Raw genomic sequence first — 25,917 nt, forward strand, 5'->3', positions numbered from 1 at the left:
TTAGGGAGAGGTGACTTCAAACCAAAAGATTAAAAGTTAATATTGTTGGCCCAAGACAGTGGTCTATGTACACACTGGTTTACAAAGTCCATAGAACATGTGGGAGAAACAGACAAATGTATGGTTTGTAAAACATAACTGGAAACAGTCACAAACCTTGCTGCTGGTTGTGATATACTAATAGCAGAAGGACTGTATACTAAAAGGCATAATACTGTGGCAAGACTGCTGCATTAGGGATTGTGCAAACATAATACTGAATTAGCTGAAAATCACTGAAACATGAGCCACAAAGCATTATAGAAAATGATGAAGTCTACGTCACATGGGGATGACCCATTATCAACAGTTCAAAAGACAGATGCAAGAAAACCAGACATAGTGGTCCATGAAAAGAAGACAAAAGTAGCATTGATCACTGAAACTGCTACACCCAGCAACTACACTGTCTTGTGCACAGAGATAGAGACAAAATCAAAAAATATGAGTATTAGCAGGCGGAACAGCAGCAATGTGGAAGAAAGATACTCGGACATTCCAAAAGTAGTAGAAGCAGTCTTTTAAAAGAGAATCTACAATAATATTTACATATGTTACCAATACATGTAACCATACAAATTGTAAGAAGAGTCATTACTGGGCACATTACGGGTGCTTCAAAGGGCACTTCTGGCTGACATCAAAGATTGAAACAATACTAATTTCATGAACTTTAAGCACACTTTGTTTTAGGAATGGAGTCCATTCCAGCCATGGTATTAGAAACCCAAAAGATTTGGAAAAATTAAAAAGTGTAAGAGACTTAATATATAGCATTGCAACACAGTGAAGTTGAGTGCAAACCTCTTTCTTAAAGCACAGAAAATGCACTGGGACAAAGGACAGAGGGTACAGTGTGGCAAACGTTTTTCTAGTTTTTAAAGTCCAAACTGATCAGTCTTGAAATAATCAAAACTGACATTCTGCCTCACTACTGGGTCTACAGATCCAGTCTTGGATCTGACTCGTCCACTTGTCAAGACTTATGATCTGAGCCTGAAGCTCCTCCCTCTCTCATAATGGCCCACTCCTCCTCTAACCCCACAGATTAGAGTTTGCTGCCCTATTAATGGTAATCCATACCTATACCAATGGGAACAAAATAAAATACGTGATCACACGATAGTTCAAACTAGGAACCTATGGATTCCCATATCCTCTCGCTCTAAGCTGTTTAGGCTGGGGGATGGGTGAGGCGCGAGACAAAATGACAAAATGAAACTGGACAACACAGATGCCACGTTATGGTAACTACATAACTTTTAATCTGATGTTGCCCACTTCATTCTACCTCACTAATGGGTCAGAGTCCCCAGCTAAGTAAACCCTGGGTGACCCTCAAGGAAGGATATACCTGAGTACAGCGGAGCCAAAGGATGCTCTGTTCCTAGAAATAATGTTCAACTTACGAGAGACAAACATGTGAGACCTAGACCAAGTTTGCTACTGCATAAATTTTGTCAATAGGGGTTTTAGCCGTAAAGGTAGACATGGTCTGCTGGAATGAGTTCTAGGGGGATGGGGGAGTTGCATGCCATTCAAAGAGTAGATAGTAGAAATACAATGAGTAATCTATTTCACTAAGGTAACTTTGGACAGCCTGACCTTGGTGAAAAAAGAGATCAACAACTGTTCAGATTTGCTATGCGATTTCATCCTATGCAGACAGAAATGCAACTGTCCATGCACATCCAGTAAATGCAGCATATATTTGCTCTTACTGAAATGATTTGGAAAGAATACAGGAAGATGAATGGCTTGGTTAATATACATCTCTGTAGCAAGTTTTCTATTATTATTATACACTTTTTTGATCAAAGGCCTCTGAGAAACGAGTATAATCTCTAAAACGGGGGAGGCTAGCCTAGACTTTCGTAGAATCACTGGAAGTGGAGAAAGCAAGCGGTTAGTTTTAGGAATTGGAGACTGGGGGTCTGAAGTTCCAACGGATGGGTAATCAGATCCTGTCTGGGATCCAGTATCCATGGAGGATACTTGCTGTGCTGTGAGACCGCAGGAAAGGGAACCATACCCAACAAGGCCAGAAGGGGGCAAAGAGGATCAGAGTACTCTTCAACCTGCTGGCTTTCTGTAAGACTTTGGAGATCAGGGAAATCGGAGGATAAGCATACAGGAGACCAAGGGGCCAATCGTGGACTAGAGAATCCCTGGGTGTCTACCCCAGTAGGGAGATCAGAGCAAAGTACTTGCTGCATTTGTTTTTCAGAGGAGAGGCAAAGAGGTTTCAGCAAGGTTGGCCACAATGGCTGAATATCTGATTCACTACCAATTGACTAGGGACCACTCGTGTGGGCTCAAGATCAATCTGCTCAGTCTGCCTGCTAGAATGTTGGACACCCCCGGAATGTGCGTTGCAATGAGGAAGCAGTTTGAAGAGATCGCCCATTCCCAAATCCTCATGGCTTCCCTGCACAATGGTATATCAACAAGAGGGGGGAACCCGCTCTTACCCAAACAACCAACATGTTGTCTGTTAGAATTGCAATCGTTCCCAGAGGGAGGCAGTCTTGCAATGAAAGAAGAAAGTACAGTTGTGTACACTTACCATAAATGTAGATGTTCAAGTGTATTCACTGTTGCAATCATTGCATTTGGGTTATCTGCTTGCAGGTAGCCCTCAGTCAGCCTGATTATCAAAGTCTTGGGTCCTGCGTCGGTTGCTGTCTCATCTTCCATGACATCAGGTAGTCAGGGGTACAAAGCATGCAGCCGAAGCCATTACATCAGTTTTTCTTGCCCCAAATATCAGGTGCCCCCATATGGGAAGCAATTATATACAAGGTTACACCTCCAATAAAAAAGCAAATCCACCAGAAAGCTTTAAGCATAGTAAACAAGAACAGAGGTATAGTCAACAGAAGTCGGGGGCTGGAGGGAGGGTAACCAGGACTGCAACAGTGAATACACCAACATCTACATTTATGGTAAGTGAACACAACTGTACTATGTTCTTCGTGTTTCACTGTTGTAGTCATTACATTTGGGTAGATTCCCAAAGCTAAGGAAGGGAGGAGGCAATTAAGGCCCTGCAAGACTGCAGTGGCAAAACCAGCTCTGGTTTTGAAAAAACTGGCAAGTGGTAATGCTTGGTGAAGGTATGTTCAGACCTCCAGGTAGCAGCTTCTAGGATGTCCCTGGTAATGACACCTCTGAGAAAGGCTGTAGAGGTAGATGCAGCCCTGGTGGAATGTGGTCTTATCCCCTGGGGGGTAGGCTTTCCATGGTGCTTATAACAGAAATGAATGCAGTGGCCTATCCACTTAGAAATGGTTTGCTCTGAAATGGCCTTTCCATCTGCCACTGCAGCAAATGCAACCAGCAGCTGTTCAGATTTCCTGAGAGGCTTAGTCCTGTCCAAGTAAAATCTAAGTTGTCTGTGCATGTCCAAGGAGTGCAGTATTCGTTCCCCTTTGTTCTGTGGATTAGAAAAGAAGGTGGCAGATGAATGGACTGATTAAGGGCCACACTGGATACCACCTTGGGCATAAAGGAGGGATTGGTCCTGAGGGACACCCTGTCCACATGAAAGATGATGAAAGGCTCCACTGTCATGACAGCCTGCAATTCAGACACCCTTCTTGCTGAAGTGATGGCTAGAAGCAAGGCTGTTTTCCAATAAAGGAATTTCAACTCTACATTTGCAGCTGGCTCAAAGGGAGGTAGAGTGAGCTTTTCCAATACAAAGTTAAGGTCCCAGGCTGGAGTAGGGGCTCTTCTGGGTGGTCTTAAGTTTTTGGTCCCTCTGAGGAATTGCTTCAGCAGTGGATGACAGAAGCGGGGTGGCTTATAACGTGCTGAAATGGCCGAGGCATGAATTTTGATGGAAGGAAAGGCCCTTATGTAGCATCTCTGTTAAGTAGTGAAGAATGTGCAGTAAATTGGGCATGGTTGTGTCCATCCCCTGAGTTTGGCTCCAAGAACAGAATCTTTTCCATTTTTCAGCATAGGATTTTCTAGTACTATGCCTCCTTGCCTCCAGAATGACATCCATCACTTGCTTACTGAGGGATGGTAAAGGAGATCATGTAATTAACCAGGATGCAAGGTTCAGTGTTTGAAGCTGTGGGTGCAGAATCTGGCCATCCTGTTGGGACAGCAGGGAATGGGTCGGAGGCAGGTGCGATGGTTCCAGAAGTGACACTGCGCAGGAGTGGGTACCAGTGTTGGTGTGTCCAGTATGGTGCAATAAGTACTGCCCTTGGCTTGTCCTGTTTAATCTTTAGTAGCACTTTGGAGAGGAGAGGCAGTGGGGAAAGGCAAAAACTGATAGGTTTTTCCAGATGAAGGACAGGGCATCCACTTTCCAAGCTTGTCTGTGAGGAGTCCTTGTGCAGAATTTGTCCAATTGGTAGTCCTGAGGGGAGGCAAACAGGTCCATCTCTGGGCTCCCCCATTTGTTTCTCAAAATGTTGAATATCTTTGGTTCCAGTTTCTACTCGTGTGGGCCCATGAGATTTCTGCTTAGGTCATCTGCCAGTGTATTTAGCTTGCCTGGCAGGAACTGAGCTTGTAGGTGCACTTGGTAGCTCAAGGCTGTGTTCCACAGAGCCATGGCTAGTCTGCAGAGAGGGTATGAGTGGGATCCCCCCTGCTTGTTTATGTACCACATAACACTGGTGTTGTCCGTCTTTACCAATAATTGTCCTGGAAGAATGTGGTCTTTGAAGGCTGTCAGAGCATTCTGTACATCTAACATTTCTTTTCGATTGATATGCAGGTGCATTTGACTCGGGTTCCATTTGCCCTGAATGCACTGCCCTGACAAGTGAGCCCCCCATGCATAGTCTGATGCATCTGTTAGGGTTTGGGTGGCAGGGGTAGAGTGAATGGTAGTCCCTTGTTATGGTGGAAGGCCTTTGCCCACCAAAGGAGCTCTGTCTTTTTTTCAAGGGATGATAGGAATCATTGATTCTAGGTCCTGAGAATGTTGACACTATAGGCTTTTTAAATACCATTGTAGTTTCCTCATATGCAGTCTTGCATATGGAATTAGTAGAATGCAAGAGGCTATGAATTCCAGGGCTTGCAGTATTTTCCTTGCAGATAGCTGGGTCTCTGTGGCCAGTAGTTTGAAGTAGGCTGTCAAATGAACTTGTTTCTCTGGCGTGAGGTAGGCCATCTGGGAAGTTGTATTCACGCTTTCTCCCAGGAATACAATTTGTTGGCAGGGTACTAGATGAGATTTCTTTTTATTTATAGTGTACCCCAGAGAAGTTAGTAATTTCTTTACAAATGCCAGATGATTTAACAGTATGTCCTGGCTTTCTGCCTGAATTAGACAATCGTCCAGGTATGGGTATATTTGAATATTTCTTTGCCCTCAAAATGCAATAACTGGAGCTAGGCACTTTGTGAATACCCTGGGTGCAGTAGATAAGCCAAAGGGCAGTGCAGAGAACTGATGGTGCATGTAGCCTGCCCTGAAGCATAGATATCTTCTGCAAGATTCCCTTACTGGGATGTGCAAGTAGGCTTCCTTTAAATCCAATGTTGCCAACCAGGCATTTTTGCCTAGCATGGGAAGCAGCTGATGAAGAGTTAGCATTTTGAATTTTGGGATTACCAAAAATGTGTTTAGGATAGACAGGTCCAGGATAGGACGCCAGGAATTGTCTTTTCTGGGTACCAGGAAAAGTCTAGAGTAAAAACTTTGGCCCCATTCCTCTTCTGGGACAGGCTCAATAGCACAGATGCTTAGAAGAGAGAGAACCTGCTTTTGAGCCTCTGCCCACTGATTTGGGGGTAGGTCTGGCCAACTGTTTGGGGTTGGTAAGGAGTGGAAGTGGAATCTGTATCCTTGGGGAAACTGTTATTTAAAACCCATTTGTCTTGGGTAATGAATTCCCAATTTTTTGCATGCAGGGCGATCTTTCCCCCTAAAGGAACAGTCAGTTGAGCAGGTCTTGTCTGTGACAGTTTACCATAGGGGGGTGTCTTACTACTCCCAACTTTGGAAGTGGGAGCCCCCCACTGCTTAGGCCTGTGAGTACCTTGAGACTGAAGCCTGGATGGTTTGCTGGTTCTGGGTTTGGACTCAGAAGGCCTGGAAGAGGCAGGAAAGGACCAATTTTTAGAAGGCCAGTGCCTACTAAATCTGGGAGGCTGTACTTGTAGGAAATCTAACAGTTTGCATAGATTTAGCTTTTTCCTCAATCTTTTTAAGTACTTCTTCTGCTTTGTTGCCAAACAGGCGGTCTTGGTTTAAGGGAGCATCCAGTAATTTAGCTTTAACATGATCTGGCAAAGATTGCACTTTAAGCCAAGCACGCCTTCTAAGTACAGACGCAATGAGAGCAGCCTTGCAAGATCCCTCTAATGAATCAAAACTATACTGCAAAGTAAGTTTTCCAACTTGTTCGGCAGAATGCATTAAATCATGTAATTCTTTATTTTCAGCACAGTCAGGAATCAACAGCATTTTCTAAATACAACTGCTGTAGAACACACGATAAATGCAAACCACCAAAGAAATGAAACCAGTGAATAACAGCTCTACTTTCCTGAATAAAATTTATTCCACAATACAAATTTCTCTAGCGCCTCGGCCACAGCCTTTACAGAGTAAAAATTCATCTGTTAAAACAAGCTCTTTTTATATCAATATTTTACACTCTAATTAATCAATTAAACAATTAATCAATTAAAATACTTTCACCCTTTAAAGCTAAAAAACTAAATGAAACTTTGCCAGTTGCATTCTTTATTTAATCCACAAGGAAATAGTGTATTATATTTCATTATTAGCACAGATTCTTTATGTCTCAACATATTTTTTTGTAATTCTACATTGCCATATTGCATTGGTATTTGTTCCAACACTGTAACCTTCATACATTTTATGTCCCCTTGATGTTTATCATTAAAATGTTCCGCTATGGGGCTCATAATTTTATTCTTTTTGACCTCTCTTACATGCTCTTTTATTCTTTCTGCCAATGCCCTTTTGGTCTCACCTATATAATATTTTCTACATGAACAAAAAACAACAAATTACTCCTCTACTCAAACAAGAATATGTGCCTCTAGTATCAAAATATTTAGCCCCTATCTTATCTACTTTAGTAACAATATGCTGACAAATAGAACATTTTCCACAAGGTATAGTTCCCACCATATTAATATTAACCAATATGTTGTCCCTTGTTTTTTTATATATGTTAAGCACTAAGAAATCTTGAAGGTTTCGTCCTCTTTTGTAAGATACTGTCAACTCCACATTTGTTAATGACTCAACTTCTTCTTTTACTTATCTCCAGTACTGTTTTACCAACCCATTCATTATATGTGAAAAAATTGTGTATCTAGTAACAAAAAACATTTTTTCTTTATCTTGTCTACCATCCTTATATATTATCTTTTTATGTCTATTATCATATTTAATATGTTTATTTGTTCTATCTTTACCATATATCTTGTAAAAACTATCTAGTACATGTTCTTGTTGATACCCCCTAGTAATAAATATAGAGGCTACTTTATGTGCCTCTTCTTGTGCTTGTTTAATGTCACTACTCAACCTTTTTATTCTAAGCAGCTCCCCAAAAGGAATAGCTGTCAAAGTGTGACTTGGATGACAACTATTACCAAACATTTTCCAATTTATTTGATTAAACTTTCTTTGTATACAGGTATGAATTTTCTGTTTTATTATCCCTCTTAGTGTTATATCTAAATAATTGACTTCAATACCTTTCTGAATGTCATCAAACTTAATACCATATTTATTGACATTCAGATACTCAATAAATTCAGATGACAAACTTTCTCCACCTTCACAAACAAAAATCAAATCGTCAATAAATCGATAATATTTCACCACATATTTTCTAAAAAATTCATGTCTATAAATATACATATTTTCAACTAAACCCATGAATAAATTTGCATAACCTGGGGTGAAAGCCACCCCCATTGCTGTTCCCTTATTCTGCTTATATAATGTACCATTAAATTCAAATATATTATTAGTTAAACAAAACTCTACCAGTTCTAATATGTATTGTGTTCTAGGACTCTCACCTAAAAAATACAATATAGCTTCAAGACCAAATTTATGAGAAATGTTGGTGCATAAACTCACTACATCTACCGTTATAAAATACATTTCTCTGGTCCATACTATATCCTTTATTTAACTTAAGAAGTCAAAGGAATCCTTTATGTGTAAAGGTAACTTCAATGCTGCCTGCAATAAAATTTCATGCAATAGACAACTGAGGTTATATGTGAAAAAATCCATTTGCAGACACTATAGGGCGACCTGGTGGTTGTACCAAATTTTTATGAATTTTGGGGACACAAAAAAATTTTGCCACTCTACTGTTCTTGAACATAATTTTACGAGTTACATCACTATCTGTAAAATAATGTAATCTTATACCTTTCCTTAACAAAATATGAAAAGCATTTTCTGCTTGTTTCAAATAAATCTCATCTATCCTACTATAAATATCACTGTTGTTTAGATGTTCCATGCACATTTTTAAATAATCCCCAGAATTCATTACCACCAGTTTGCCCCCTTTGTCGGAAGGTTTAAAAACTATATCTTCATTTCTACTCATACTTTGTAACTTTACCCATTGTTCTTTTGTTAAATTATAGTTTTTTTCTGTACTTTCAAAATCCCTTAGTTCTTTATCTATTATAATATTTAAAGCATTGTTAAAACTCTGTATATTAACATTTTTACAAGGAGGAATAAATGTGCTATTATTTTTTAATTTACTTGTGTCTAATAAACTGTATGCATTAACTTACAGCTCAGAATCACACGAAAAAAAACTTTCATTACTGTCCGAATCTGTTTCCTCAATACATTCAATTGTGTCATTGTAATTAGTATTAAAAAAATACTCTTAAATTCATTTTACGAACTAAATTACATATCTCAATTTTTATCTTATGCCTTCTAGGTACACATGTCGGTATGAATTTTAAACCTTTATCCAATACCGACTGTTCTTGTAACGTCCTTCGCCCGAGTCTCTTTGGCGTTCATATCCTTGCCAGCCTCGCTTCCTGGTAGTTGTATTCTGCCTATTCGAACCCCTATAGGTTCGCCGAAATGATTCTGGGTTAGCAGCCCCTTGTTAATTCGGAAAATCTTCATTTCCTCTATCCTCCTCATCTACCGACGACGCACCACTCTCACCGGAAAGGAAGCTTCTGTTTTTGTGCTGGTCGGTAGTAGTATTCCCTTTTTGAAAGGTCACGCTCTTTCTCCTAGTCTGCTTTTTTTCCTCAATCTTTTTAAGTACTTCTGCTTTGTTGCCAAACAGGCGGTCTTGGTTTAAGGGAGCATCCAGTAATTTAGCTTTAACATGATCTGGCAAAGATTGCTCTTTAAGCCAAGCACGCCTTCTAAGTACAGACCCAATGAGAGCAGCCTTGCAAGATCCCTCTAATGAATCAAAACCTTACTGCAAAGTAAGTTTTCCAACTTGTTCGGCAGAATGCATTAAATCATGTAATTCTTTATTTTCAGCACAGTCAGGAATCAACATCATTTTCTGTTTAACCAATCCAATAACATGCTGCTGATACTTTAACATATGAAACTGGCAGTTTAAGGCCCTAATGGCCAAAGCTGCAGAAGTGTATACCTTCTTACCCCCATCTGTTCAGGGCCCTGGAATCTCTATCAGAGGGGGTAGGGTTTATAACAGCAGTAGCCTTAATGTCTTTGGGTCCCTGTGAAACGGTCTCAGGAATCGCAGTAGGATTCTTAAAGAGGAACTTGTGAGAGTCAGGTACTCTGTAATGCCTGTCAGGTTTCCTGGGAGCCAGAGGTAAAGTGTCAGGGGCCAGGCTAGATTCCAAGAAGGCATCATCTACAATGTCTAGTACAGGAGGGATAGCTAAAGGCCAGTGTTGAGGTAGGAGTAAGAATTCCCTAAGCCTCTTTTTGGCATCAGAGTAATCCTGGCTTTCCCAGCGGAAATGCTCCCTAAGAGTATGCATAGTTTCACCAAAAGAGAAATCCTCTGGAGGGGAAGCAGAGGGAATGGAGTATACTGCATTAGAATCCTCATAGGTAGATAATGGCAACTCCTGGTCAGAGAAAACAGAAATTTCAGAATCCTGATCAGAAGAATCAGAAGGAAAATCAATTCTAGGTCTCTTAGAGGGAGAAGGGTGGCTTCCCCTGATTAGAGTAATAAGGTCTTCAGCCATTCTTATCATTTGTTTTTTATTTATTTATTTTATTTTTATTTGTTGACGATAGTCAATATACATACATGTAATGAAGAGACAGATGAGGAGACAAAAGAGAAAAACAAGTGTGGTAGGATTTTTAGGCATAGGGGCCTGACCATGCGGTCTGGGTGTCTGTTTTCTAGGCGTGGGTCGAGTTTTAGGCCTAGAAGAAAAGATGGCATTGGTTTAATATGCAAGTCAGTAGGCCTGAATACACCCTCAGAAGCTGGTGCTTGCACAGCGGCTCCGGACCCATCCAAGGTAGAAACATCTGCAGGTTCCACAGTCGAAGAAGCATCTTGCAGCATACCAGACTCCAAACGGATCTCAGTAGAGGCCTGCGAGTCTGAAGTAGCGGGTATCAGGAGCTGCGAAAGTGCCTCACTGAGTACCGGCGAACTGGCGACTAGCTTAGGAGAAGGGTCATTGGCAGCTTTGGACCTTTGCGGTCTGTCTCTGTCTTTATCTTTGTGTTTTTTCGGAATGCCGGTAGTCGGGTGGCTTACCGAAACAATTTCTGGATAATTGAACTGAGTAGCAAAATATTTAGATGCAAAAATGAACTGACGAATAGTTCGAGGTTTGAATAACAACAACAGCGAGGTACGTCATGGTCTGGACCTAAGCAAGGAATGCAGTACGAATGAAAATCTTTATGAGGTATTTGATTTCCATAAGAAATACAATTGTTAACTTTTACTGACATCAGTTTAGAGTAAGAAAAAGGATCCTCAACGGGGTACTTAACTTGGCTGAAGACTTCGGATCTGAAACTCAAAAATGAAAATTTCAGGAGTCGGCCGACCACACTTGCGAACTGCTTCTGCTTCAGGCACCGCACGGCAATAAAGACCGATATAATGGCATCGGCTGCATGCTTTACACCCCTGACTACCTGACATCATGGAAGATGAGACAGCAACCGACACAGGACCCAAGACTTTGATAATCAGGTCAACTGAGGGATACCTGCAAGCAGATAACCCAAATGTAATGACTGCAACAGTGAAACACGAAGAACATCTGCATCCATCTCCAGAACATTTATGTGCAATTTGGTCTCTTTCGTGGACAACGTACTTTGGAGCCATCTTCCCTGATAAATGCCCCACACATCCCAACAGGGAAGTGTCCATGGTCACTGTGGCTATAGGTGGAGGAAGAGTAAAGGGTCTGCCGAGACAGAGGTCCTTTGTAAGCATCCACCAGTGTAGATGATGCTTGCAGAACGGAGTTAGTCTGATGGGAGCTGACAATGGATGATACAGAATAGACCATTGGACCGCTAGGGTCCACTGGAGAACTTGCATGAAAAATCTTGTCAATGGTACCAGAAAAATGGCAGCTGACATGGATCCTAGGGCCTTCAGAACCAGGTGAGCCAGTGGGTTTTGGGTATCCAGTAACAGTTGTACCTGTTGATATTATTCATTGTAGAGGTAGGGCATTATTTGAGTGACTATGTTCAATTGTGCCCCTATAAACTCTATGTCCTGTACAGGGGACATCTTTGACTTTTCCAAATTCACTGTAATTCCCAGGTAATTGAAGAGTTGTAGCAAAAACTGGAGGGCCCAAAGTAGTTGATGCCTTGTGAGTGCAGTTAGGTGCCATGGAAACACCTGGAATCCTTGCAGTCGAAGATGGGCTCCAACCACTGCCATACATTTGGTGAAAACCTGGGGGGGGTTGAGAACAAGGGGAGAGTGCTCTGAATTGGTAATGACCGGCTCCAAGCCAGAAGAGCAGTTGTCTCTTGGAGCTCCTGTCTATTTTAATATGATGGCACGTGTCCTGGAGATCTACAGAGCACATCCAATTGTCCTTGCATAGTAGTAGTGGTAGTACAGACTGTACTGTAACCATGCAGAACTTCGACTTCTTTAAAAATAAATTCAGACTGCTTAAATCTAAGATCAGTTGAAGGTCTCCTGTCTTCTTTGGCACCAAAAAAAAGCGCGAGTAAGTTCCTCATCCTTGATGCTCAGTTGGGACTTCTTGGATGGCTCTCTTTTCTAGATGTTTCTGAACCTCTAAGATGGCATTCCCTATGCCTCCCAGGACTGGGAGGTGGAAAAGAAAAGGGAATATAATAACCTCAGGAAATTATGTTTAACACCCAGTTGTCATTTGTTATATTTGCCCAGGCATCTGGGTGTAATGAGAGTCTGCCTCAGACTGCCTCCAAGTAGGGCAGTTGGGCAAGCACTTCAGGAGTGCTGGTAGGCCCTGTCAGAGAAAGGTTCTCTGCCTCCCTGGTTCTGTGGACCCCCTCTCCCTCTGGGGCAGCTCCTGCCATTAAATCCTCTTCTTCTGCCTCTAGAATAAGATTCATCCCGAGATTCAGGAAAGATCCCTGGAACTTTCAAAACCACATCATCTTGCCACTCCATTGGTTTCTACAGAAGGTCCTTTGGGGGGATGAAAACTTGATCCCTACGGCAGATAAGGTCTTTCCCTTCTGCTCACTGTGGGTAAGAGTTTGATCGTCTAGACAAGAACAAACCATCAAAGGGGGCATTTAGGACACCTTAAAGGGGGCCGCAAACCTGCAATGCCTCATCCAGACACGTCTTCAAAGGGCTATGCCTGCGCCAGCTGCTCAAGAGGTTCCTTCTGCAGCAGAAGTTAACCTCATAGAGGAATTAGCAATCAATGACATATAGTGGACAACTGGGGAGATACCTTCTTGAGGTCTTACTCCGACGAGGACTCTGCCAGACACTTGGTGAGTTCCTTGACCAGATCCCTCTGGAGATAGTGAAGCGTGCCAAATAAGTTAATGCCCTCAACGTAAAAGTAGCTGAGGCATAAACACACTTCCCGTGCCTGTCCAAGGCCTGAGACTCTATTTGGGGGATGAACAGTCGAGCTTTGCTTGGCTAGCTCCTTCTTAGTGGCTGTCGACATCACAACGGTATCAACCAGGACGCCTTTACTCCAGTATGGACAAGCACTAGGGGGACTGAGGTATTTATCTGTGCACTTGGGAATGAGCTCCTTCCATGCTTGGTAGGTGACCAGATCAATAAGCTCATCTGCCGGTGAGGTTACCTAGGACATATCTGGGCCCGTCCTAAAGGCCTCCAGAAACACCATCTCCGTGGAAGAAGGGGCTTGGGACAACCAGACAGCCTTTTGTTTCAGTATTTCCAAAATATCTCTGAAGGAGAAGTCATCGGGTGGAGATCAGGGGGACCCTTCCCCTTCTTCGAAGTCAGTGTCTTCTGTCAACAACTCTAAAGGGGAGTCCAAGTGTTTCTTCTTGCACTGTCTCTTCCGATGAACTTCACCCATGGAATATTCAGGCGAGGAATCAGAAGACTGTGGATCCCGTTGCTGGGGGTAGGCCTGGACGATCTCCTGGAGGGGCTGACTACAGACAGGATGAATGGGTGCAAAGCTCGGATCAGAGGAAGATTAGGTAGGATCCAGGGGGTGAGGGGCAACTTCTCCTGGTCCGGAGAAAGCTGTCTCTGCCACCTGAAAGGCAGATGAACCCGTGGAAGTGCCTTTCTCCTGAGAAATAGGAGCTACCAAGGAAGAGAAGGAAGAAGCCATCCTAGATCCAATGCCTCCAGATAGCACTGGGCCTGAAGTGTCAAGGGCCGAGGCCCCTAGGATCAGTGAGGGCTCTCAAAGGGCAGAACCAAGACCAACCCAGAGGAGTTGGGGCCAAGACCTGCTCAGAGGGCATAGGAGCACAGCTGGTTGGATCAGAAGAGAAGATTGAGGTATGGAGTTGGAGCTCTCATGGATCCTGCATGGGTCAGAGATGGCAAAATCCCCAACTGAATCTGGACTTTAAGAAAACTACACATCATCCTGTCCATGTCTGAGTGCGACAGCTGAGAGGATCTTGAGGAGATTGAAGAATAGGTAGACTTGACCGGGGATATGATGGTCCGAGCAGTTGGGGCTGGAGGAGGAGACTTGCTCTGATGCAGAGTGCAACTCTGGGACCTCTGATCAGAGTGCTACCGACCCGAGGAGGAATCGCCTAGAGATGGAGAGCACTGGTTCTGAATATTGTTTGTAGGTTCCCAGAAGCCACCTGGACTCAAAGGCCAAGGATCCGACCACGGTTTGGTCTTAGCTGGTGCTGACTCTGTCAGATCCGAGGAACTTCTTGGATCAGAAGAGGTGTGGAGATAAGTAGGACCCGAAGTCCTATCCTATAATTTTTGGCGTTTTTTCTGGCACAGAAGAAGTGGACCCTGGGGATGTTGAGGGGGGACATTTTTAAGCTCCTTAGAAGCAGGAGTTTGAGCTCCAGAGGTCGGTAAAAAACCTCTCAAAATCAGCGTATTATGATGATCGGCAAGGGCGTGGAGATTGAAAGCTGCACAGATGTCACATTCAACCTCCAAATGTCCCAGCCCAAGACAATACACACACCTCCTATATCTTGGAAGCTGAAAAGCTGTACCATCCAATAATTAAAGCAGTGAGCACTATACCTATCATTCCCTGTAAAGAAAAGAAAACCACAAAGCTTGAAAGGGAGATCATAGGAAGGAGGCAGTACCCCAGTACTCTAGCAATACAGCCAAATGAAACTCCTGTCATACTCATCAAATTCAGCAAGCAGTACATTGCTAAACAACCAATGCCACTGATCCCATATACACAGCTGAACTGAATTTTGCCTGCTAGTAGTAATGTAGCTCCAAAAGCCAAACAGAAAACCATAGGCCCAGCAAGATGTCTCATTCTTAATACTGCCATCTGCTGCTTTAAGTGGATGTAGCACTATTACAGTTTTCTGCAAGATGTGATCAAAGTTGATTCTTAGTTCTCCTAATAATGGTGGCTCATCATCAAAAGTATTTCCATAGACAGACTGATGGGTAACTGGTGTGTACACCTGTGCTGGTTGATAAATTTGTCCTGTGTACTGTTGTTGCGGAATCATGCCTGGAGGAACAAAACCAGCCTGCTGCGAGTAATCATACGCTCCATATTGTCAAGTGTTGTACTGGTCTCCAACTCCTCTGTAATCATAGGACTGAGCTTGGTCATCAATGCTGTAACTTGTCTGGTAAAAGTCTGAGTTGAGGCTGTCAAAGGAAGCCATTGCTGGGGACTCATTCTTTTCCGACTGGATAATTTTATGCCCACAAAAGAGGCACACCTTTTAAAACCAGTAAGTTTGTCAGACATGCTGAAAGCAGAAGAGTTTACGCACGCACACAGACACACTACCCCAAGAATCTGACCAACACAACTTACTCTAACAGTGAGAAAGCAAAGATGCTGGGAAAGTTTTTCTTTTCTTTTTTTTTTTTTTTAATAAACAGCTGAAGGAGAAGAAAAAGAAGAGAAAAATGGAATTAACGGTTATAGGAGAAACATGGGGGGTAGTGGTAGACAACTCTAATGCCAGCAAAAACTTTGCTAAAGAAGCTAAAAAGGGAGAGAAGGAAAGACAAAAAATAAACTGCAATGACACTAGATGAAAGAGTAAAGGAAGAGAACCACTACAGAAAAATACCCAAGAAAATAGGAAATTACTTATGTCCAGCTGAAGCTACAGAATCGTGTCTGAGCTGGAAGGTGGCAAATGGGATCCAAGGGATTAGAGAAGGAGTGGAGCATTATGGCAGAGGGAGGAACTTGAGGCTCGGATCATAGGTTTTGAGAAGTAGCCAAGTCAGATCAGAGATTGGATCTGTAGACCCACTACAGAGGCAGAATGAAATAGACATCAGATCTAGAGACTACAAATATTTTCACTGCTTGTACAACTATCTACATCCATAAACAAGAGCAGTTTCTCAGTTTTTGTATTTTTTAGTCACTTCCCACATACCCACAGCTAACACAACCAAAGCCTTTTTAATATATATATTCCTGAATATTTCATCTTATCGTGACCCCATAAATATGGCTTTGGTGAACCCATTTGTGAGGGTACATAATTTATAGCTAGAGCCTTTGCTTCATCTTCACTAATTTTATCTCCTGAAAAGACTTGAAGCTGTCTGAAAATGTTCCACAATGCCGAAGTATACTTTTCCAGATTTATTAAGTACAAAATAATATCACCTGCAAATAAAGCCAACTTCTCCTGATTACCATACCAATTATATCCTTGAATTTACGAGTCTCTTATTTTCTTTGCCAATGGCTCTAAATATAAAACAAACAACAAAGTTCATTTCTCAGGAACCATAGGGTTTATGAAGGAAGTGTAAATGGTAAACTGTTCAGCACAAGCTATTTTTATAGTGGTAGTGTTCTTTAGGTTCTAGGTCTTAAATTGAACTTTATAAGTCACAGTAGACACAGTAACTATTACATTTGTAACTTGTAATACCTCAGAACCACTTAAGTTACACATACTATCAGCAACATTTTATTCATCTAGCTGAGAGGTTTCATATGAGGCTAAGGAGTTCTGTCTGTTACTTGGTTGTTGAGATATTTAGAAAAATGTGAAAATTATATCTATATAAATCAATATCATAAAAACAACAGTTAATATCTATTTACCTGCACTACACAGAGGTCAAATATTAATGCAGTTGAGTTTGCTACTGTGTAAGCATTAAAATGAAATCTTTTAAAACCTTGTACATAGCACAGTTTTGGAATTATTGATGCAAATACAAACAAGCAATATTTGAGGCTTAGAGGAGTCAGTAGGAGTTAACTGCTGAGGCACCTGGAGACGTCACTCGGATGTAATGAGTTAAAGCTTTGTCTCAACCTCCACAAAACCACAATAACCCATATCTCTCACTTTTGGCAACACCTTGTCATTCTTTTAGCTAGTATAGATAAACAATCTACAATCATAGTTTAAAACTTGAAAAGGGTCTCTATGAAGTCTGATGGATCTTAACATGTATGGGTAATATAGCCACCACAGCTTAATACTACAAAGGAGATTTGAGAAAGTTTTATAGGAGATTGTGCTATAACGATAAAGGGAAAATGCATTACGAGGAAAGAATGAGGACGGGAGATTGGTGGTGTGTCGTCTAGGGAAAGCATATGACAATATGATGCATAAATAAATGTGATGTATAATGAAGAAATACGTTGTAAGCGAAAAGGTTACTGCATTTTTACATTCAGGTTATGACAACTACATTGGCAATTACTGCAGAAGACTAAGGCTCTGAGCTGTTCATGAAATGTTTCCTGTGCCCGAAGTATAGGGCTTGACTCCTTCCACCTTCATTTATCTACTGTGCTACTTTGAAAGTTACTTAACCAGACAGTGCTCCAAAGTCTACTCTGAAAAGAGGCAGTTGTCTCTAGTGGGCTTACCTTGTCAACAAAATGGTTAAAAAAAAATTGGTAAACAAATGACGGAGTGGAGAGATGAATGAACTGAATTTGTTAATACAGGGGTGTCCTGCAAGCATATCGTTGTTTGCAATGATTATCAACTCAGTGTCAATAAAATGTTATGACAGATGGAGCAAGCACATTGGGAATACAGATCTGTTTTAAATTCACACATTTTAGTAACAGCAGCTAACAACAAACTGTAGATAGTGGAAGAAATTAAACTAAAATATTACAAGCATTCCAGTTAAAATGACACGAGCCGTTAAAATAGATACTTTTACTTTTCTTTATCAGAGAAAGGTGTTGGTAATGAGATACAGCAAACCAGAAGTTAAGTAGCACGATGAAATACTGGAAGAAAATTCTTTTGTAAGGAGAAAAAGGAAAATATGCAGATTAACGAAAAATGATGATTATGTTATTAGAGAAATTAGCTTATATAGGTGGATTTTACATGTTTCCTACCTTCAAAGAAAAGATCTTTTAGCTATTTTTTCCCGATGTACAGTATGGGACTCAAGGATAAACTCTGAAATGGCAGGTACTGTTTAATAAAGATGAAAATGGAGATTTAGGCTTGATGCGGTGTATTTACCTCAGCATATGTATTCAGTATTGCAAGTAGTAAAATTTCATGGAAAAGGTTTACTTGGTCAATTCTCGAGTAAAAAGCACAACAGTTTTGAAAAAGAAGTTATGCAGTTACCATAACACTCAATCTGTGTTGTCAATCTTTATTTATCCTTGACATATGGGTTCAGTTCCGATACTGAAATGGACTTGGCCGTTACTACAGCTCACGCCAGTGAAAAACTCTCGAGCTTCATCTCTTCCCACAACCTCTCTCTCTGAATTACCTCAGATCAAGTTTGTAGAGAAAGTATAGATAACAGATAAGGAAGCCCAAAGAGAAGCCATATCTGGTATGCTTTAAAGGCGACAATAATTGGAAGGTATATAATCTGTTCCACCAAAAAATCTTGAAACGCTGGGGGATGGAGGGAGGGGAGACAAGGCTAAATGAAGATGGACAACACAGATGGAACGTTATGGTAAGTACTTTATCTGATGCTGTCAATCTTCATTTTATCCTTGACATATGGGGACAGAGTCCCCAGCTACCTTAGACCTTGGCAGGATTCACAGAAGGATATTTCTGAGTATCACTGAACTAAAGGATGCTCTTCCCATCGAGAACAAGTCCAATTTGTTATGAGTAATAAAGGTATGGGGAGAAGCCCAAGTAGCTGCTGCACATATATCATTCACTGAAGCTCTGGAGTGAAAAACTGCTGAAGTGGCTACAGATCCTGTAGAATGGGCTTTCACAGGGCTAGGCAAAACAATTTTGTTCTTATCCTACATAAATGAAATAGAATCCTTTCCCCATTTGGCTAGAGTCACCTTGCTGAATGGCTTACCACACCTTGCACTGGAAAAGGAGACAAAGAACTGGTCAGATTTTCTCATGTCTTTTATCCTGTGAAGATGGAAACGTAAATGCCTGTGAGCATCTAGTAAATGCAAGGAATATTCACCTCTATTACAAAAGTTTGGAAAGAATACTGGTAAATTAATAGACTGATTGATGTCAGACTCAGACAACTTTGGGTAGGAAGGGGGGTTTGTTCGTAAAGAAACTGCCTGAATTTCTGAAATTCTTTTAGCAGAGGTTATAGCCACCAAAAACTGTTTTCCATGACAAAGACTTCAGATCACACTGTGCCGAGGGTTCAAAGGGAGAATGAACAATGGCCTGCAACGCTAGGTTGAGATCCCAAGGTGGTGTAGGGTCTTTAAAAGGAGGTTTCAACAAAAGTGTCCCTTTTAAAAAGGACTTCGTCTCTCTATGAGAAGCTAAAGAATGTTCTTCCAAACCATCATGGAAATTGCTGCTAGTTGTATTCTGATGGTAGAAGGGGAAGCTCCCATATTAAAAAGAGAGGCTAAGAAGTCTAAAATATTTTCTATAGAAGCAGAGAAGGGGTCAATATCTTTTTTGTGAGCCCATATGGTAAAGCTCTTCCATTTATTAGAATATAGTTTACAGGTGGAAGGTTTATGAGAAGATAGGAGGATGTGGCATACCGGGGAGGAAAGATTTAGATGCCTGGCAGCTAATGGAATTGGAGATACCATGTTATCAGCTTGAGATTCAAAATGTCTGGATGGGACAGAAGATACAGAATTGGGTCCAGAATCCAAGGTTATTGAATCAGATAAGGCCAAAGAAAGGGGAACCAAATCTGTCGAGGCCAAAATGGGGCAATGAAGATTACTTTGCTCTTCGACCTGAATGCTTTCTGCAGGAATTTTGGAATTAGAGGTATCGAGAAGGGTCAATTGTGGTGGACAGCATCTCTTGGCAACTTCCCAGGAGGGGGAATCAGGGCAAAGTAATTGCTGCACTTGTTTAGGGGAGATGTGAACAGGTCGCAGCAAGGCTGATCCGACTGACGGAAGATCCTTTCTGCCACTTCTGGATTAAGAGACCACTTATGAGGCTGAAGGATACATCTACTTAGTTTTTCTGCAATCACACTGGAACTACTGGCTGGAAGAGATCACCCACTGCCACACTCTTGAAAAAGGGGGTAAGACCTGGTTCCTCCCTGCTTGCTGATGTACCAAACTACTGACATACTGTCTGTTTGGACTGCAACTGTCCCCTGAGGAAGAACTGTTTGAAAGGCCTGTAGTGCTAGAACCACCACTCTTAGCTCCAGGACACTGACATGCAAGTTCGCCTTTAAGGGGGACCAAGTGCCAAGGTGAATTTCTTTGGAATGAGTCCACCAAAGTAGACCTTTCTTGCAATAATTGGTGATGAGAATCTGGTCCAACATGGGCTGATGAAGCATAGACCACTGAGATGCTAGCAGCTACTGTAGTATTCTCATGTAATACCTGGCTAGAGGAACTAGAGTTATTGATGTTGCCATTGAACCTAGAGCTTGCATATTTAGTTGAGCGGGAACCTTCTTTCTGTAGATTATCTTTGAACCTGTGCAATAATTTTTTGGAGTCTCGCTGAAGGAAGGTATCCTATGGTTGTTCTTGTATTTAAAAAGTATAGTTGTGTACACTTACCATAAATGCAGACGTTCGAGTGTATTCATAGTTGCAGTCATCACACTTGGGGTTATCTGCCTGCAAGTAGCCCTCAGTCAGCCCGAATACCAGAGTCTTGGGATTTCTGTGTCGGATGCTTTCATCTCTTCCATGACGTCAGGTTGTCAGGGGTACAAAACATGCAGCTGACGCCATTACATCAGTTTTTCTTGCCCCATATGTCAGGAGCCCACAAAACAGGAAGCTATTATATGGTGTGGAATACTCCCAGTAAAAAGTAACTACTACTACCATAAAAATGGTCATAAAGAGGATAGGTAGAAAGGATAGAGAATACCAGGGGGATGAAGGGAGGGAAACCAGGACTGCAACAGTGAATACACTCGAACATCTACATTTATGGTAAGTTTACACAACTGTATTATGTTCTTCGTGTTTCACTGTTGCAGTCATCACACTTGGGTAGATTCCCAAAGCTGAAGAAGGGTGGAGGCAGTCAAGAAGTGTTAGGGCTGGCTAGCAGGCCTTGCAAGACTGCTGTAGCAAATCCAGCTCTGGAGTTAGAAAAAAATAGTTAGGTGGCAATGCTTGGTGAAGGTGTGTACAGAACTCCAGGTTGCAGCTTCCAGGATGCCCCTGGTAGGGACTCCCCTGAGAAAAGCTGTAGAGGTGGAAGTAGCCCTAGTGGAATGTGTTCTGATCCCCTGTAGGGTAGGTTTCCATGGTGCCTGTAACAGAAAAGGATGCAGTGTGCTATCCATTTGGAAGTGGTTTGCTTTGAAATAGCCTTGCCCTCTGCCCCTGTAGCAAAGCTGACTAGCAGCTGGTCAGATTTTCTGAAAGGTTTTGTCCTGTCAAGGTAGAACCTGAGCTGTCTGTGTACATCCAAGAAGTGCAGGATCCTTTCTCTTTTATTCTAAGGATTAGGGAAGAAGGTTGGCAAATGTATGGATTGGTTTAGAGCCACACTGGATACCACCTTAGGCATAAAGGATGGGTTAGTCCTGAGGGAAACCCTGGAAAATAATGAAGGTTTCCACAGCCATTAGTGCCTGTAACTCGGAAACTCTTCTCACTGAAATAATGTCTAGAAGCAAGGCTGTTTTACAAGAGAGGAATTTTAACTCTGCTGAAGCAGCAAGTTCAAAAGGGGGGAGGTGGTGTTTTTCCAGTACAAAGTTAAGGTCTCAGGCAGGGGTGGGTGCTCTCCTAGGAGGCCTTAAATTGTTAGCCCCCTCTCAGGAAAGTACGAGTGTTCACACTGCTGCAGTCATTACACTTAGGTTATCCTGCCGTCAGGCGGTCCCACAATCAGCCAGAGTTCCAAAGTCTTGGTCCGGCGTCGGTTGCGGTCGCTTCTTCCCTGACGTCAGTGCGCCAGGGGTATATAACATGCATCAGATGCCATTTTCTTCAGTTTTTCTTGCCCCAGATGTCAGGTGCCCCCAAGTAGATAGGCAATACATATTGCTAATAAAACATATATAAAAACTAAAAAAACAATACCTTCAGTTACAAGCAAATACACCACAAAGGTTGTATAGGATAGAAAGGTATAGATAAGTCCAGCTAGGATAGAGGGGATGGAGGGAGGGTAACCTGGACTGCAGCAGTGTGAACACTCGAATATCTACATTTATGGTAGGTACAAAACCGTACTATGTTCATCTTGTTACACTGCTGCAGTCGTTACACTTGGGTAGAATCCCAAAGCTAAGGTTGGGTGGCTGGTCTGTAAAGAGTTAGGATTGGCTATGAGGCCCTGCAGAACTGCAGTGGCAAATCCTGCTCTGGATTTAGAGTAAAGAGGCAAGTGGTAATGCTTGGTAAAGGTGTGCACTGAACTCCAAGTTGCAGCCTCCAAAATTTCCTTGGTTAGTACTCCTCTGAGAAAGGCTGTTGAAGTGGCTGTTGCTCTGGTAGAATGTGGCCTAATGTTATTAGGGACTGATTTTCCATGCTGTGTGTAGCAGTAACAAATACAGTGTCCTATCCATTTGGAAATAGTCTGCTTTGAGATAGCCTTGCCCTGTGATCCTGCAGCATATGCTACAAACAGTTGCTCAGTTTTCCTGAAGGCTTTTGTTTTGCCCAAGTAGAAGTGTAGCTGCCTGTGTATGCCCAAAGAGTGCAGAAGGTTCTCCCCTTCATTCTGGGGGTTTGGATAAAAAGTTGGCAAATGGAAGGTTTGGTTAAGAGCCACACTAGATACCACCTTTGGCATAAAGGTAGGGTTTGTCCTTAAAGAAACCCTGTCCTGATTAAATATTATAAAAGGTTCCACTGCCATTAATGCCTGTAGCTCAGAGACTCTTCGTGCTGAAGTTACTGCCAGGAGCATAGCTGTTTTCCATGATAAAAATTTTAGATTGGCTATATTGGCTGGCTCAAAAGGTGGCAAGGTCAGTTTTTCCAAAACAAAATTGAGGTCCCAAGTTAGTGCTGGTGCTCTCCGGGGCGGTCTTATGTTTTTAGCCCCTCTGAGGTACTGCTTTAGCAAGGGATGAGAGAATAAAGGAGGATCCGTGTTGTAATGAGCTGAAATAGCAGAGGCCTGGATCTTAATTGATGAGAAGGATAGGCCTTTGTCCAGCATCTCAGTTAAATATTGTAAAATCTGAGGAATGTTTGGGACAAGAGGGTCAAGGCTTTGAACCTGGTTCCAGGCACAGAATCTCTTCCATTTTTCTGAGTAAGATTTCCTGGTGCTAGGCCTCCTGGCCTCCAAAAAGACATCCATAACAGCTTTAGAGAGAGGTGTTGCCCGTTTGACTAATGAAACTGCCATGCAGCCAGGTTTAGGGTTTTGAGCTGACCGTGCAGGATCTGATTGTTTTGTTGAGTCAGAAGGTGTGAAATTTGAGGTAAAATCCATGATGGGCCTTGAGCTAAGTTCTTTAAGATTGGGTACCAGTGCTGGTGTGGCAAGTCTGGGGCAATCAGGATCATCTGTGGGTTTTTTTGTCTGGCTTTTAGGAGTACCTTTGAAATGAGAGGCAGTGGTGGGAAGGCATAAACTTTTAGGCTTTTCCAGCTGAACGAAAGAGCATCCACTTTCCATGCTTGTGTGTGGTAAGTCCTTGTGCAGAATTTTTGCAGTTAGCAATTCAGTGGGGAGTTAAAAAGATCTATGTCTGGGCACCCCCATTTTTGCGTTACCATGCTGAAGAACTGTGGATTCAATTTCCATTCGTGAGGGTCCATGATATTTCTGCTTAGATCGTCTGCCAGAGTATTTTTCTTTCCTGGCAGGAATTGTGCTTGCAGATGAACTTGATAAGTTAGAGGTGTGTTCTACAAGGTCATGGCTTGCCTGCATAGGGGGATAAGAGTGAGTGCCCCCTTGCTTGTTTATGTACCACATTACTGTGGTGTTGTCTGTCTTTAATAATAATTGTCCTGGATGCAGAAGGTCCTTGAAAGCTGTTAGGGCATTTTGAACAGCCAACATATCTTTTTGATTGATGTGAAGATGCATTTGGTCTGTGGTCCACTTGCCCTGAATACATTTTCCTGCCATGTGTGCTCCCCAGGCATAATCCGAAGCATCTGTTGTTAGAGTCTGTCTGCCTGGCTGTGGGTAGAGTGAAAGGCTGACCCTTGTTGAGGTGACATGCCTGTGCCCACCATCGAAACTCCTGTTGTAGGCAGGGAATTATTGGTATTACTGTTTCTAAACTGTGAGAGTGCTGAGTCCAAACACTTTTTAGGTATCATTGTAATTTCCTCATATGCAGTCTGGCATATGGAATTAGTAGTATGCAGGATGCCATGAATCCCAGGGCCTGCAGAATTTTTCTTGCAGGGAGATGGGACTTTTTTTTTTTTTTGGCAGCAATTGGAAATATTGAGTCAGTTGTCCTTGTTTGGCTGGCGTGAGATAAGCCATCTGGGCAGTTGTATTTAAGCTGGCACCCAGGAATATTATCTGTTGTGAGGGCAGTAGTTTTGACTTCTTTTCATTTACTGTGTACCCTAGAGAAATTAGCAACCTTTTTACAAACGCCAGATGCTTTAGAAGAATGTCCTTTCTCTCTGCTTGAATGAGGCAGTTGTTCAGATATGGATATATTTGAATTCCTTTTTGTCTGCAAAATGCAATTACTGGTGCCAGGCACTTTGTAAAGACCCTGGGCGCAGTAGATAAGCCAAAGGGCAGTGCAGAGAATTGGTAATGCATTGAACCAGCTATGAATCTGAGGTATCTTCTGCAATTTTGTCTGATAGGAACATGCAGGTATGCCTCTTTGAGGTCCAAAGTAACAAGCCAAGCCTTCTTGCCCAGCATGGGTAGAAGCTGCTGTAGTGTCAACATTTTGAATTTCGGAACATCCAGGTAAGTATTTAGAGTTGAAAGGTCTAGTATGGGTCTCCAGGCTTTGTCCTTTCTGGGGACCAGGAAGAGTCTTGATTAAAATCCTTGTCCTTGTTCCTGCTGTGGTACTTTTTGAATAGCTATCATGTCCAAGAGGGCTGAAATTTGTTTTTGAACCTCTGCCCACTGATTTTGTGGCAGGTTTGGCATTCCTTTTAGCCTTGGTAAAGTGTGAAGGTGGAACCTGTAACCCTGAGACACAATATTCAGAACCCATTTGTCTTGGGTTATTGTTTGCCAATTTTGAGAAAAAAGTGCTAGTTTCCCCTCTAAGGGGGCTGGCCAAAAGGGAAGTGCTTGGCATACGAAGGGGGAAGTCATTGGGACTGTTTCCTGTAAGGTTGAGACTTGTCCTCACCTCCTTTTGGGGTTGAGGTACCCCACTGTCATTGTCTGTAAGAGCCTTGGGGTTGAGATCTGCCTCTTGGGCGTCTGTATCTGCTTCTCTGTGGCCTGTCTGACACTGGAATGGACCAGTTCTTTGTTGGCCAATTTCTGTTAAATCGAGGTGGCTGTACCTGTAAGAAATCTTTGACTGTTTACATAGATTTAGTTTTATCCTCCATTTTTTTTTAACACCTCTTCTGCCTTAACACCAAACAAGGTATCATGCTGTAAAGGAGCATCCAATAATTTTGCCTTAACATGGTCAGGTAAACTCTGTTCTTTTAACCAAGCAGGTCTTCGAATCACAGAACCTGTAACTGCGGCTCTACAAGAGGCCTCTAAAGAATCAAAACCACATTGCAGAGTATGTTTTCCCACCTGTTCAACTGCATGCAATAAATCCTGCATTTCTTTATAGTCAGGAGCTTCTGAGCTTGTAAGCATTTTCTGTTTTAACTGAGCCATTAAATATTGTTGGTACTTAAGCATTTGAAACTGGCAATTTAAAGCTCTTACTGCTA

General features: G+C 42.1%; 1 protein-coding gene and 1 pseudogene across 1 annotated transcript in view; both read right to left on the reverse strand.

The window, feature by feature from the left end:
• SUPV3L1 (Suv3 like RNA helicase) overlaps window positions 1-25,917 on the reverse strand; it is a 1,221,766-nt gene that overhangs the window by 291,518 nt on the left and 904,331 nt on the right.
• On the reverse strand, window positions 14,662-15,376 carry LOC122789080 (annotated as a pseudogene).

The sequence above is a fragment of the Protopterus annectens genome, chromosome 14.part0 (assembly GCF_019279795.1).
Source record: "Protopterus annectens isolate FY-2018-M chromosome 14.part0, PAN1.0, whole genome shotgun sequence".
Classification (NCBI taxonomy): Eukaryota; Metazoa; Chordata; order Ceratodontiformes; family Protopteridae; genus Protopterus; species Protopterus annectens.